Source organism: Mus caroli, chromosome 4 (assembly GCF_900094665.2).
Source record: "Mus caroli chromosome 4, CAROLI_EIJ_v1.1, whole genome shotgun sequence".
NCBI classification, from domain to species: Eukaryota; Metazoa; Chordata; class Mammalia; order Rodentia; family Muridae; genus Mus; species Mus caroli.
In genome coordinates, this window is record NC_034573.1 from 132,599,611 (window position 1) to 132,612,426 (window position 12,816).

The following is a 12,816-nucleotide window of genomic DNA, read 5'->3' on the forward strand; positions in this document are numbered from 1 at the left end:
CCACTGTGGAGGGCTTCTCTCTGGCCTTTGTCCACTGTGTCACCTCATACCTCCAGGTGGTCACACCTCCAAGTAGCCTCATTCCCAGAATTCAGCTACATGTCCCAAGCTCCACCTCCCCTATTGCAGCTGGGACAGGCTCTTCCATCTCCACTCCTAAGAGAGTGCCCTGTCACTGTGTGTGTGTGTGTGTGTGTGTGTGTGTGTGTGTGTGTGTGTGCGTGCACATGAGTGTGCATGAGTATGCGTGTGAGTGTGGTGTGTGTATGTGTGTGTGAGAGTGTGAGTGGTCTGTGTGTGTGTGCACATGAGCGTGCATGAGTATGCGTGTGAGTGTGGTGTGTGTATGTGTGTGCGTGAGTGTGTGTGTGATGTGTGTGCGTGAATGTGCGTGAGTATGCATGTGAGTGTGGTGTGTGTGTGTGAGTATGCATGTGAGTGGGGTGTGTGTGTGTGTGTGTGTGTAAGTTCCCTACACACATGAGCCCAAGGGATGGCAAGAGGCAGTGGTTTGCAGATTTAGACAGATGTCGGGTCAGGATATCTATATACAGGTGTGGAAGCCTTTCCATGAGGGAAGGTATACTGAGCTGTGGCTGGGGAACAAAGCTACCTCTTCAAATATCAGCCACTACATGGAACCCCAACTCTTGGCAACAGGTGTGTCTGTAAAGTGGGAGAGGGAAGCATTTCCACTCAGCCATCATTCAAGTTGATTGGCGTAACTTAAACATTTACAGGTATGTCTTGTGGGTCTCTATTTGCACCAGACCCCTGATCCTCCAAATGTTAGGAACAACATGCAGAAGAATTGGGGCTGCTGTGCACCCGTAGAATTTTCCCTAGTTGACAAACATAAAGTAAAAATAAGGAAAAGTTAATGTTTTTCATTCTAACTCCAGGTCTTCCTGCTAAAGTAGAGACTCCATATGCTCTCTCCATACTAGAGTTTGTGCTGTGGCTTAACTGTCCAGCTGTCCTGGAATGACAGCAGTCCTGTCTTCCTTTGTCTGTCTTTGGGGGGTGCATATTGATGGTCTCCCTTCTTTGTTCTTGCTCTTGTTGCTGCACTTGTGTTCAGAGTTCATTTCAGGAGCTACACATGAGGGGTCTCCACCCTCCTTGCTGTCTCGACTGCTGACACTCACAGCCTTCCAGCCCCTTCCCCCAGGACTTGGGGAGTAACCGCTATAGATGTTATAACTTCAGGACCAGCCATGCTGAGGAAAGGCTCCATCTGTGGGTTCAATACAAAAATGGCTTCTTCTTCCTAGCCAGAGGAAACCCAGAGAGGGGAACAGGTCTCAGTGGAAGGGGAGAAAGCCTTTCTGGGTGCCTGTGAGCTGCAGGGTACTGTGAGCTGCAGGGTACTGTGAGCTGCAGGGTACTGTAAACTGCAGGGTACTGTGAGCTGCAGGGTACTGTGAGCTGCAGGGTACTGTGAGCTGCAGGGTACTGTGAGCTGCAGGGTACTGTAAACTGCAGGGTACTGTGCATGATGGTTTCCTTTCCCAGTGCATACTCCCAGAATAGAAGGCTCCGTATCCCACTTCTCAGAGGGAGGAAATGAAAGTTCCAGAAAGGCTAAGCAGCTGGTTGTGGGTCAAACTTTTCATGGGAGACATGAACAATCTATTCACTCCAGATAGGAAGCTAACAAAGAGACCAGAGACATGATTTCACTCAACCTAGCTTATTAAGCCAATGATTCTACTGGGGTTGCTTACAGGAGCACAGGTAACTCAGAGGCAGCTGCATCATCAAAATTCCCATTCCAGCATAGGTAACAACTCTCCAAAACTCCAATTCTGGGGCTCCCTATGTGACTTGCAGGTGGTCTTCCGGTCTGGGAGTACCTAGAAATCCTCACTGCTGACATAGCCCTGGGGATGGGCCATGCAAATTTTGTATATTTCAGGAACTTCCTGGGACTTGTGAATTTTATTTATTCCTGAGACTTGAGGATCTATCCTGAGGGGAAATGTTTCAATTTTGAGAGGAAAATCCAGACAGCACATGGGTTCACACCTCACCATGAGGACGATGCTAGTGAGGTTTCAATGGCTTATATTATAAAAGTGTTCCTTCGTGCTTTGCTCTGTTAGATCTTCAAACAACCGTGGGAAAGTAGTGTAATTAGCTCATCTTGTAGGGAAGTGGAGGCAGAAAGCAGAGAGATCTTGCCACAACCTCCCAGGTGGCAGGTGCTGAAATCCCTGGCCTTTTGAGATGACTGTGGCTTATGTCTCTTCTCGTGTGGCTCACACTGAGTCCTTCTAGTCATGGGCACAAAAGCCCCAGCAAAGAAAGAACCAAAAAACACCACCACATCAAAACACAAACACTAAATAATATGTAGTTTGTGAAAACGTATGCAAACATCAACTGGATAAAGAACACAGTAGGTTGGTCAACACAATCCCTGCCAGACAGGCCCACAGGCCAATGTGGTCTCGACAGCTTCTCATTGAGCTCTCCTCTCAGATGATTCTAAGTTATAAGAAGTTGGCCAGAGGGATGGATGACCTCCTGGCTCCAAAAGCAGAAAGACTCTGAATGCAAGCTTGCGTGATTTCTGTTCCCCAGTCTCTTCTCTGTAAAGCCTGAAATTCGCTCACCTGTGACTCACATCTGTCACAGTTCACAGTCATCTCAGTATGTAAATTATATGCAGGGCTGTGGGGAGGGGCTCAAGTTTGCATCCTTTCTCAACCCAGCCACTGTCTCGCAGTGCAATCCTGAGAAAGTCTCTTTACAGCTCCGTCTTTCCATTCTTTTCCACTATTTCTTCCCTCTAAAAGTCTATGACAGAGGTAAGTGAGGGGCCCCTGAGGTTTTCCGGTATGGATGATTCTCACATAGCTCCATGATAGTTTTCTTCCCATTGAAAATACCTTAAGAAAATCCACACAACCTTGAGTGTAGGTGAGATGTGTCCCAAACATTTTCAGCAAGAAAACAGATACAATTGAATTCCTAATTATTTAACTTTTTCCATACCAAGCATTATCGCCATCATAAACAACAGTGACCATCTAGCAATGGCAACAGTATTTTTCACAGCAGAAGGAGGAGTCATCTTTTCAGTCCTTGCCATTAGCCCTCATCTCTTCCCTGCTTAACTCCACACTGCTGTCTGCCTTCAAATTCCCCTTGCAAATGAAAGGCTGTTATCTCTACACTTCTGGTTTTATAATACCTTTGTGATTAGGGCATCCTGGGGTGACTTCTTTTCCTTTCTCAGTGAAGTTGTGGATTTATGAGATTCCTTCCAAATGGAAGATATTTTTTTTTTTGCAATCAACCAAAAATGTGCATTTTTGTTCCACTTCCAAAATAACCACATTTTTTAAAAGTTTGATTCTTCCACTGCCATGTCACTTCCTGCGGCTTTTCCCCATGACCTCAGCCACATACATAGGTTGTTGGGGCTCAGAAGTATCATGAGGCCCCAGATTTCCCTTCATGGGCCTTGTCCTGTAGTTGATCAGGAAAGCACTGACAATAGAAGTGAAATTTGAAAAGTATCTGGCTCCCCCCCACCCTGGTCAGCTATACTCTGCTTTTCATGACACCCGAGCAACATTTTCCAGGAGTAAAAATGGAAGTTTAAAGAAAATGAGGCATGGGTTGGGTAGATAGATGACTTGGTAACATGCTTGCCTCACAAGAATAACAGCCTGAATCCGGACTCCAGAACGCAAGCAAAAGCCTGGGGGTGGTGGCAAAAGCTTGTAATCCCAGCGATGAGGTGCGATGGCCAGCCAGGCTAGTCAAATCAATAGGTTTGGGGCCGATAGAGACCCTGTCTAAAGAAACAAAACAAAACAAAAAACAAACAAACAAAAAACCAACAAAATAAGGTAAATGGTGTCACACACACACACACACAAACGCAAAAGGCATGGTATATTGGGCTGACAATAAAAGCTATTCTGTGTTTTCTTACCAGTGTTTGTCTCCAGTACTCCAGAAGGCCAGTGGAACCTTCCAAATAACACAGTCATGACATTCCAAGGCTACGTCACTGTGATCTAAATTTATTTGTACAGTACTGAAGGCATCAGGCACAACACTCCACCTCTAACCCTCCTACCACCCCATGTGTTAGATAATTGTTATTGTTCAGATACTTCATGACAGAATCAGCCCCTCTCATTACAAAATCCCTGCGGAGGACATTGTGTCATGGCTGCACTTGATGCGGTTGAGAGATGACCTATCCATCCCTCCCCTTCCTTGATGAAGATACCCCAGGTAATGAGGCTGCAGATCCACTTATCAGCCACATCCTGCCCTAGTTACCTAAATTAGCTCCTGGGTCAATAATGCAAACCATTAATGGACAGTTATTAACTGGAGACCACGAAGGAGAATTCAGCAATTTCTCACTTCCCCACTTCTGGTCAAACACAACATCTTGAGTAATAAGGTCAGGACAAGTCATATTCTCTGTGACAGGGAAAGACAGCTTCATATACAGTGTATTGAAAGAACTGTAGAAGTCCTTGAAAATGCACATTCCTTTCCCACCAGTCAGCCATGATGCCACCCTCCTCCACTTCTCTGACCTAAAACTTTAAAATAAGAATCCCCAGTGGATCTAGTCGATGATTTCCTCTGGTAAGTTTTGTTTTGTTTAAATACATAGGTGTCATGTCATAACAGCTTTGTTTAAACTCTTTTGGGGTTTCATCTGATAATTTATATTTTTTAAAGACTTATTTATTTATTATATGTAAGCTGTAGCTGTCTTCAGACACACCAGAAGAGGGCGTCAGATCTCGTTACTGGTGGTTGTGAGCCACCATGTGGTTGCTGGGATTTGAACTCAGGACCTTCGGAAGAGCAGTCAGTGCTCTTACCCATTGAGCCATCTTGCCAGCCCGATAATTGGTATTTTATAAAACCACTTAATCAATTTTGGTGTTGACCATATATGTTCCAAATGTATTAGATTCCCAAAAGGTGCTTTAGATTTGGTACACACTTCTTCAGCATCAGGGACAGCAATAATCAAACTAACAAGAAGGAGTTTCTTCCAAAATCTCATCCCACAGAATAAAAGACCAGATAAGACAGGGACAACTTCTGTCTCTAAGATAGAGTGCAACATGGAAATATGGTGGTAGACCAGATGGCCACTTACAGAGGGGCCCTGAGTCCACTCATTTGCAAACTGTTCCTTGGGTTTCTTTGATGAATACCAACACACCTTCTTCACTCTCTTGCCAATGGTTCAAGGAGGCTCCACCCACTCCTGTTCCAGGAGTGGACATGGTTTCAGGCTTTCCCAATCAGAACATTCCTGGCCCTGGAGAAAGCATGTGTGATGGATTAAGACAACCCAGGAAGATGAGTCCTGCTCATTCTTCTGAGAATATGTGGAAGATGTTGGAGAACACCACACAGGATGGGTCTGCCCGAAAGAACTTGACACAGACTTTCTGATTTTACAGAGGTTACAATTAAGAGATTGCCATAAGTCTCCAATGGATCTTTGGACTTTTAAATTGTGTTGGTACTGTGAAAGACCGTGAGGACTTCTGAAGCTCGAAAGTCTATGATTTTGTGTTATTATATGGCCTCAAGCCTGTGAGGGCCAGTGTGGAGCAGAGTTGTTTGAATGACAATGCCCCCTCCACCTATAAGTTCTCATATTTGAATACTTGGTCCCCAGTTGATAAAAGTGTTTGGGAAGGATTAAGAGGTATGACTTTGTTGGAGGAAATGTGTCACTGGGGCTAGGGTTTGAGGTTTCAAAAGCCCATGCCAGGCCCACTTAAATTTCTGCCTCAAGCTTATGGAACAAGACACAGGCTCTCAGCCACTGCTCCAGTGCTGTAGCTGCCTGCCTACTGCCATATTCCCCATGGACTCCAAGCCTATGAAACTGTAAATCCCCAGTAAACTCTCACTCCCCTACGTTACCTTGGCCATGGTGTCTTATCACAGCACTAGAAAAGTAATTCAGACAGTAGGTAACCCATTGGAGCAAAGCAGGAACTAGGCTGGGCTTTGGGACACAGGTTCTCAACCGTTCTCTGTCTCTCATGCTAAGACACTATTGTACAGTGGTCTGGGACCTGCTTTACTAGAGCTTAGCAGCTCATGAGGATGTTGTAAAGGAAGAGAGAACAGATTTTTGCCCACTGATTGACAATACTTAACTACACGGCCTGGCAGTTCTATGACCTTCCAGCCCTGGATCTGATGCAAAAGCCAGCTCCCCATACCCAATGAAGGAAACAGCCCCGTGGGTAAAAATTATAAGTTCCTTATGCTTGTTATAGAGGAAACTGGTGTTAAGAGAAGAAAATGTAAGGGTTAAAACAGTTAATCTAGAAACACAAAGGGTGAGATACAAAGATACTTATAGCTGGTATGAGAGAGCTAAATGGACATGAGAAGAGACAGGCTCTATGTAGCATGGCCAGTGACGACAGGCTGGCTGGCTAGCTGGCTACTTTCTGTGAGAGCCTCCCACTTGGAAGACACATGCAAGGCACTGTTGTTTATTACATATTCTTGCTTTTAATATCTTGCTTCTGATGCAGCTAACTATAATAGACTCAGTTGTGAGGGCAGTGGCTTATGAGCCACCCCTATTTCAGGAAACAGATCTCAGACCATCCCACAGACAAATGACCAAGAACTACTTTTTGATACCCATGAGAACAAAGAAAGTTTGTCATAATTATCAGCACTTGGGATACTCTGCAAGGTTTGAAGTAGCGACATCAGCCAGCAGGTCAACACAAGTCAGAGATGGGAAGAGAAAGCTTCCTCAACCCCTTACCTAATAGACAATCTACAAATAGCACATGACCACCTCCCTCACTGGGCTTGGGAGATACAGTCAAGACTTGTAGGCCCTCCATTGGCCCAGCTCATGACAGCCCAGACAATAGCCAATCCCAATACAGATTACTTCTGCCTTTGACAATTTCCTGCCAAGGCCTTATAAATCAACTAGACAAAGGAAATGCAACTTCAACAGCCTTTGTCTTTCTTGTAAACCCCCATTCTCTCTGCAGTTTCTGTCATTTGCCCCTAATTTCCCATTTTTCCTCAATTTCTCACTTATCTGCATAATAAGTAAGTAAAGCCTCCCTCTGCTGTGTACACTCCCACAGGTGTCCACACCATTAACTTTCACTGGTGTGAGACCCCAAATGCAGAGCCACTGCCCCAGGTTCATCTCTGATGGCCGTGAATGTTCAGTAGCTTAGGTCTGTGGCTCATTCACAATAGGAATGTGAAAGTTCCCACTGTCTTAAAAAACCCTACATCAGAATCATATGAGAGAGAGTGACTTTAAAGTCCTTTAAGTCGCTAAAGATCTAAAACCAAGTTCTGACCATAAAGTCAGCAGATTTCTCTGCTAGGAAACTGAAGCCATATCCTATCATCATAGTCACTATTGAATAGCATACACACACACACAACACATACCATACACACACATACATACACACACAACACAACACACACACCAACAAAACATATACTACATACACAATGCTCACAACACACATATACAACATAACACACATGCAGCACACTCATACACATACAACATAACATACATACCACATAAAACATACACACCACATACCACACACACACAGTATCACACACTGTATACACAACACAATACCCATCCACACACAACACATACACAACACACACAGCACACACACACTACACATATACACCACATACCACATAAAACACATGTCACATACACACCCAACACTCCATATAACACACACCATATAACACACACCACATATTACACACACACACACCCCACACTCCACATAACACACACCACATATCCTACACATACACCACACCACACACACACACACACACACACACACACACACCACTCTACATAACACACACCACATACCATACACCACACACACACACACACCACACTCTACATAACACACAGCACATACCATACACCACACACACACACACTCACACACTCACACTCAGGAACAAGTGTCCAAGCTTCTTCTCCTTCCCTCTCTGTGATTAAACAGGAGCATGTTTGCAATGAGCATGGAGATTGACAGAAAATCCCGACACCCTGCCTGTCATGGATTGATTCTCAAACAAGTTCAGAGGATTGTGGATTTGATGGCCTGGCTGGAACCCACTGTAATAGTTGGGAGACCAGGCACTCACTCGTTCCTGTGATTTGAAACAGAACGTCCTTTGAGGATGTTCTTCGTCGATGCATTTCTGATATAACCCAAGATTCTTAGGATAACAGTAGCTTATATAGGCTTAGGAAGATAGGAGAAGAAAAACAACAGGCTCCAGCTGTGCTTTTAGCTTTCAAAGGTGAGTGATCTTTTTGACAGTGCTTGTCACCAAATGCATTAGCTTCTCTTACCCTCCCTAAATGGCTGTTTGCTCTTCCTGTCCTTGCCTGGTTTGTGTCAGGTGTATATGTGTGTGTTAACATGAAAGCTGCAGGCTTCCTTTTGTTCTAAGGATTCGGGGACTGCAAAATGCTGCTAGCAAAAACTCACCATGGACAAAATGAGATAGAAGGGAAAAAAAAGAAGAAGACACAAAGTTGGGAGGGGATCTGAAAAGTGGGGAGGGTCTGGGGAGAGTTGGAAGAAAGGAAGGGGGTATGACCTAAATCTTTTGCATTCATATGTAACATTACCAAAGAATAAATACAAATTAACGAAACAAAAACTCACCCTGGCACACCTTCCGCAAACCCTTTGCTGCCTAGTCATTTGCATGTTTAACAAACTTTACCTTCTATGAGGTTAGTGTTAATTGTCAACTTGTCAAACTAGAAGATCACCTGGGAGATGAACCTTTGGCCATACCTGCCGAGGATTATCTTGACTACACTCATTGAAGTGAAAAGACTCATCCACTATGGGTAGCATCATTCCCTAGGCAAAGGGTCCTGGATTGTAGAAGAGTGGAGAGAGTGAGCTAAGCAACAGCACATATGCACATATGCATCATTCTTCTGACTATGGATGTACTGTGACCAGCAGCTGCTTTATGCTCCTGATGCCTTGACTCTCCCACCATGATGGACTGTAACCCAGAACTGTGAGCTAAAACGGACTCTTTCTTTCCTTATCACAGCAACGGGAAGAGAAACTCAGACAGTGAATACAGAAGGCTGGATGGAATGATGGCCCCAGAGGAAGATTATGTAATTCTTTCACAGTGGTAACCAAGATTCCACCCCAAGGGCTGTGTTGTCAGAATAGGTTTCCTATGACACTGCACATCCTAGGACAGCGTCACAGATGAAGCCACACACACTTTAGGTCTCAATCTTTAGAAGTTGACAGTCATCTGGTTGTGACAGTGAATGCTTACAATCCCAGCACTCAGGAGACTCAGGCAAGGACAACGTGAGTTCAAAACTGGCTTAGTCTATGTGAGGAGACCCTGTCTCAAATAACTAACAATAATAAAATTAACAGTTAAGACAGATCCATAGCTGTGGTCCTAGAGAGATGACTTCGTGATTAGGAGGAACACTTGCTAGTCTTCCAAAAAGCCAAATTTGGTTCCTACCACCCACATCGGGTGGCTTACAGCTGCCTGTAAGTCTAGTTCCAGGGTATATGGCACCATCTTAGGGCCTCTGCAGGCACCCACACTCACACATATATACTCACACAGACACAGATACAAATTCAAACAAAATCTTTCTCTCCCTGTGTCTGTGTCTGTCTGTTTCTCTCTCTCTCTCTCTCTCTCTCTCTCTCTCTCTCTCTCTCTCTCTCTCTCTCTCAGAAAAGAAGTTGGAGAGATAGCCAGAGCCAATGGCTTAAGAGGCTGTTCTTCTAGATTCAAGTCCCAACAAACATCACATCTGTAACTCCATCTGTAACTGCAGATCCAGGGAACCTGAAGCCTTCCTTCTTGCTGCCACAGGTATAGAATGGACATCGTGCACAGACATACAAGCAAGCAAAACATCCATACACATAATTAATTAACTAATTGAAAGAAAATTAAAGATATCTTTACAGCTTCAAACCTTGTTCCTAAAGGCACAGTCCCTTGACCTGGAAGTTAAGGAGTCATGCTATTCTTTTAATGGCTACAGCAACACAATGCTGGGACAGGCGATTGTTAGAAACAAGCAAAGGAACTTGTCTTAAGTACTGCCATTTTGACTTCAGACTCCATTTTTATCTAAGCTGACCAACTCCCTCTCTAAGCAACAATAGTTCCCCCAAACCTAATGCCTGTTGCCAACTCCTTCACTAAGCAACAGGATGGCAGCAGATAGGGAAAAGAGAAGCTAGGGAGGGCTGGATTCACCTAAGCCTGGAGCTGAGGCGGACATAAGCAAGCTCCCCAGAAAGCCGCTGTGTAAGTTCTCCTCAGCTCACTCAGAAGTTTCCCTTAACACTGCATCAACCAGGCACAGTCACCTGGGGCCCCACTGGCAGGGCTGGCATCCAAGGGGGCACCTGTGTTTTCAAAGGTGTTCCAGGCTGTCTCTCACCTATCACCCTTAGTCCCTCTGACTTGCCCCATCCAGCTTCCCCAAATCTATTCCCAAATACCTTTTCCATTTGAGGAAGCATGATGTCTCCATAGCCAGAATCCTTATTTCACTGTCAGCAAGATCCCTGCCCTGCCCTGCCCTGCCCTGCCCTGCCCTGCCCTGCCCTGCCCTGCCCTGCCCTGCCCTGCCCTGCCCTGCCCCTCATGGCCCTGCCCTGCCCAGGCCTTGGGATGATACATTGAAATGTCCCCTATTGCAATCCATATACAAGGGTCAAACGGAGCCGTGAATGCCACACTACAGTGGGATATACAGACACAGAGACCCTTGATTCCTGGTTCTTGAATCCTTGCAGCATCCAGGGCCCTCCTCCTACGGTTAACTAGCACATATTCTTTGAATAAACTTCATCTTTTGAAGACAGCTAGAGTTCGTTTCATGTTTTTGTGTGAGTAAAGGTATGTGTGTATGTCGACCTGTGTGTCTGCGTGTCTGTGTAGAGGTCAGAGGACAACCTCAGGTTCCATTCCTCCTTAGGCGCCATCCACCTTGACACCTTACAGGGTCTGTCATGGGGACCTAGGGCTCCCTGATTTGGCTAGACTGGCTGACCGTAAGCCCCTAGGGAATCTTCCCATGTCTTCTTCCCCAGTACTGGGATTGCAAGCATTTACTATTACCCCTAGATTCCTAAGTGGATTCTGGGGATTGATCCCAGGTCCTCAATCTTTTAGGAGATACTTTTCTGAGCTGTTTCCCCAGCCCTGGGGATGCTTTTCAATCTGTAACATTGACCATGCAGCTGCCATGATATAAAGAAAGGGGAAAAAAAAAACCTCAAAACACAGGAGCACAAACTTTATTTATAGGATACTTTGTCTTCACTGTTGCCTGGCTACCAACATCACCAATGGATTCCCCTGTGTGCTGCCTAGTCTATCAACTCTAAATAAGCTAGAATCATCTGAAAGGAGGAAGCCTTGATTGAACATATACCTCCAAAAGACCCAGCTGTAGGTCTTAATTAGTGATTGATATAGACTGGCCCAGCCCATTGTGGGTGGTGCATCCCTGGGCTGGTCATCCTGGGGTCTATAAGGAAGCAGACTAAACAAGCAATGATGAGCAAGCCAGTAAGCAGCATCCTTCCATGGCCTCTGCATCAGCCCCCGCCTCCAGGTTCCTGCCCTGTCTGAATTCCTGTCCTGACTTTCTTCAATGATGAGCAGATATAAAGTGTAAGCCCAATAAACTCTTTCTTTCCCAAGTCGCTTTGTTCAGGGTGTTTTAGCGCAGTAATTAGAAACCCCAAGACACCCCACCATCTTCCACAGTCTTCCTACATCAGTCACTGCGGTCTAAGTCAGTCAGCTTTGAATTTGTGACCATAACACCTGACACAACCATTTTAAGGAAAGACAGATTCTGGCTGAGACTTTCAGTCCACCATGCAGGGAAGATACGAGGAATAGTGCCATTGTTACTGGCAGAGGCATGGAGCAGAAGCTGTTTGTGTCAAGGTGAACCAAGGGGCAGACAGAGAAGCTGGAACCAGGGGCTGGATCTTGAACCTTGGGTATCACTTCCCACTCTCATAAATGCTCCTCTGAACAGCATCTGCAGATCGCCCTTCAGAGTTGACTTTCGAGGGACTTTTGCATCCAATTTTGAAACTGAACTCCATAACCACCAGCCTGATTTGAGAAGATACCTCCATCACACTGGCCTTGTCGGTATGTCTAGGTGGAGAGGTATTTCCTTGATTCCATCCCCAGGACCACAAAAGAAAGAAACACATCTAAACTATTGGTTGATTGGTAACTGTCACTCCCACTCTTCATCAAATAGGTTTCTGTCTGCAAGAGCAAGAGACCATTGCAGAAAGCCACAAGCTATCAACTGGCTATGAGGTTCCTGGCCCCAGATGATACATCTACAATGTAACCCTCCACACTTAAGGCTCTGGAAACACTGTAGAAGAGAGGGCAGTAACATTGTAAGCATTGAAGGAGCAGAATGGGGCATCTGCTGTATGTCAGGAGAGCTGGTCCAGGAAATCTCAACAATATTGCTACTTAAACAAGACCTGAAAAATGGAATGACTGCCATGCCAGTGTGGATGGATGGGGATGTTCTTACAGGGTTTCACCGTAGAAGAAGGGCTATAGGCAGTTGCTGCTTGCTGGGAGAGGGCTGGTCAGTCTTTTCTAAGGATGGGCTAGCCAGTGCCAAAAAGCCAGCTCTAAATACGAACAATACTAAATGATTTTGATTTTAGCAGGTTTTCTTTT

The 12,816-nt window shown here is 45.2% G+C and overlaps 1 protein-coding gene across 2 annotated transcripts in view; it reads right to left on the bottom strand.

Annotated features, from left to right (window-relative positions):
- Kazn (kazrin, periplakin interacting protein) overlaps positions 1–12,816 on the bottom strand; it is a 978,630-nt gene that overhangs the window by 813,898 nt on the left and 151,916 nt on the right. The gene's annotated exons all lie outside the window — the stretch shown is intronic.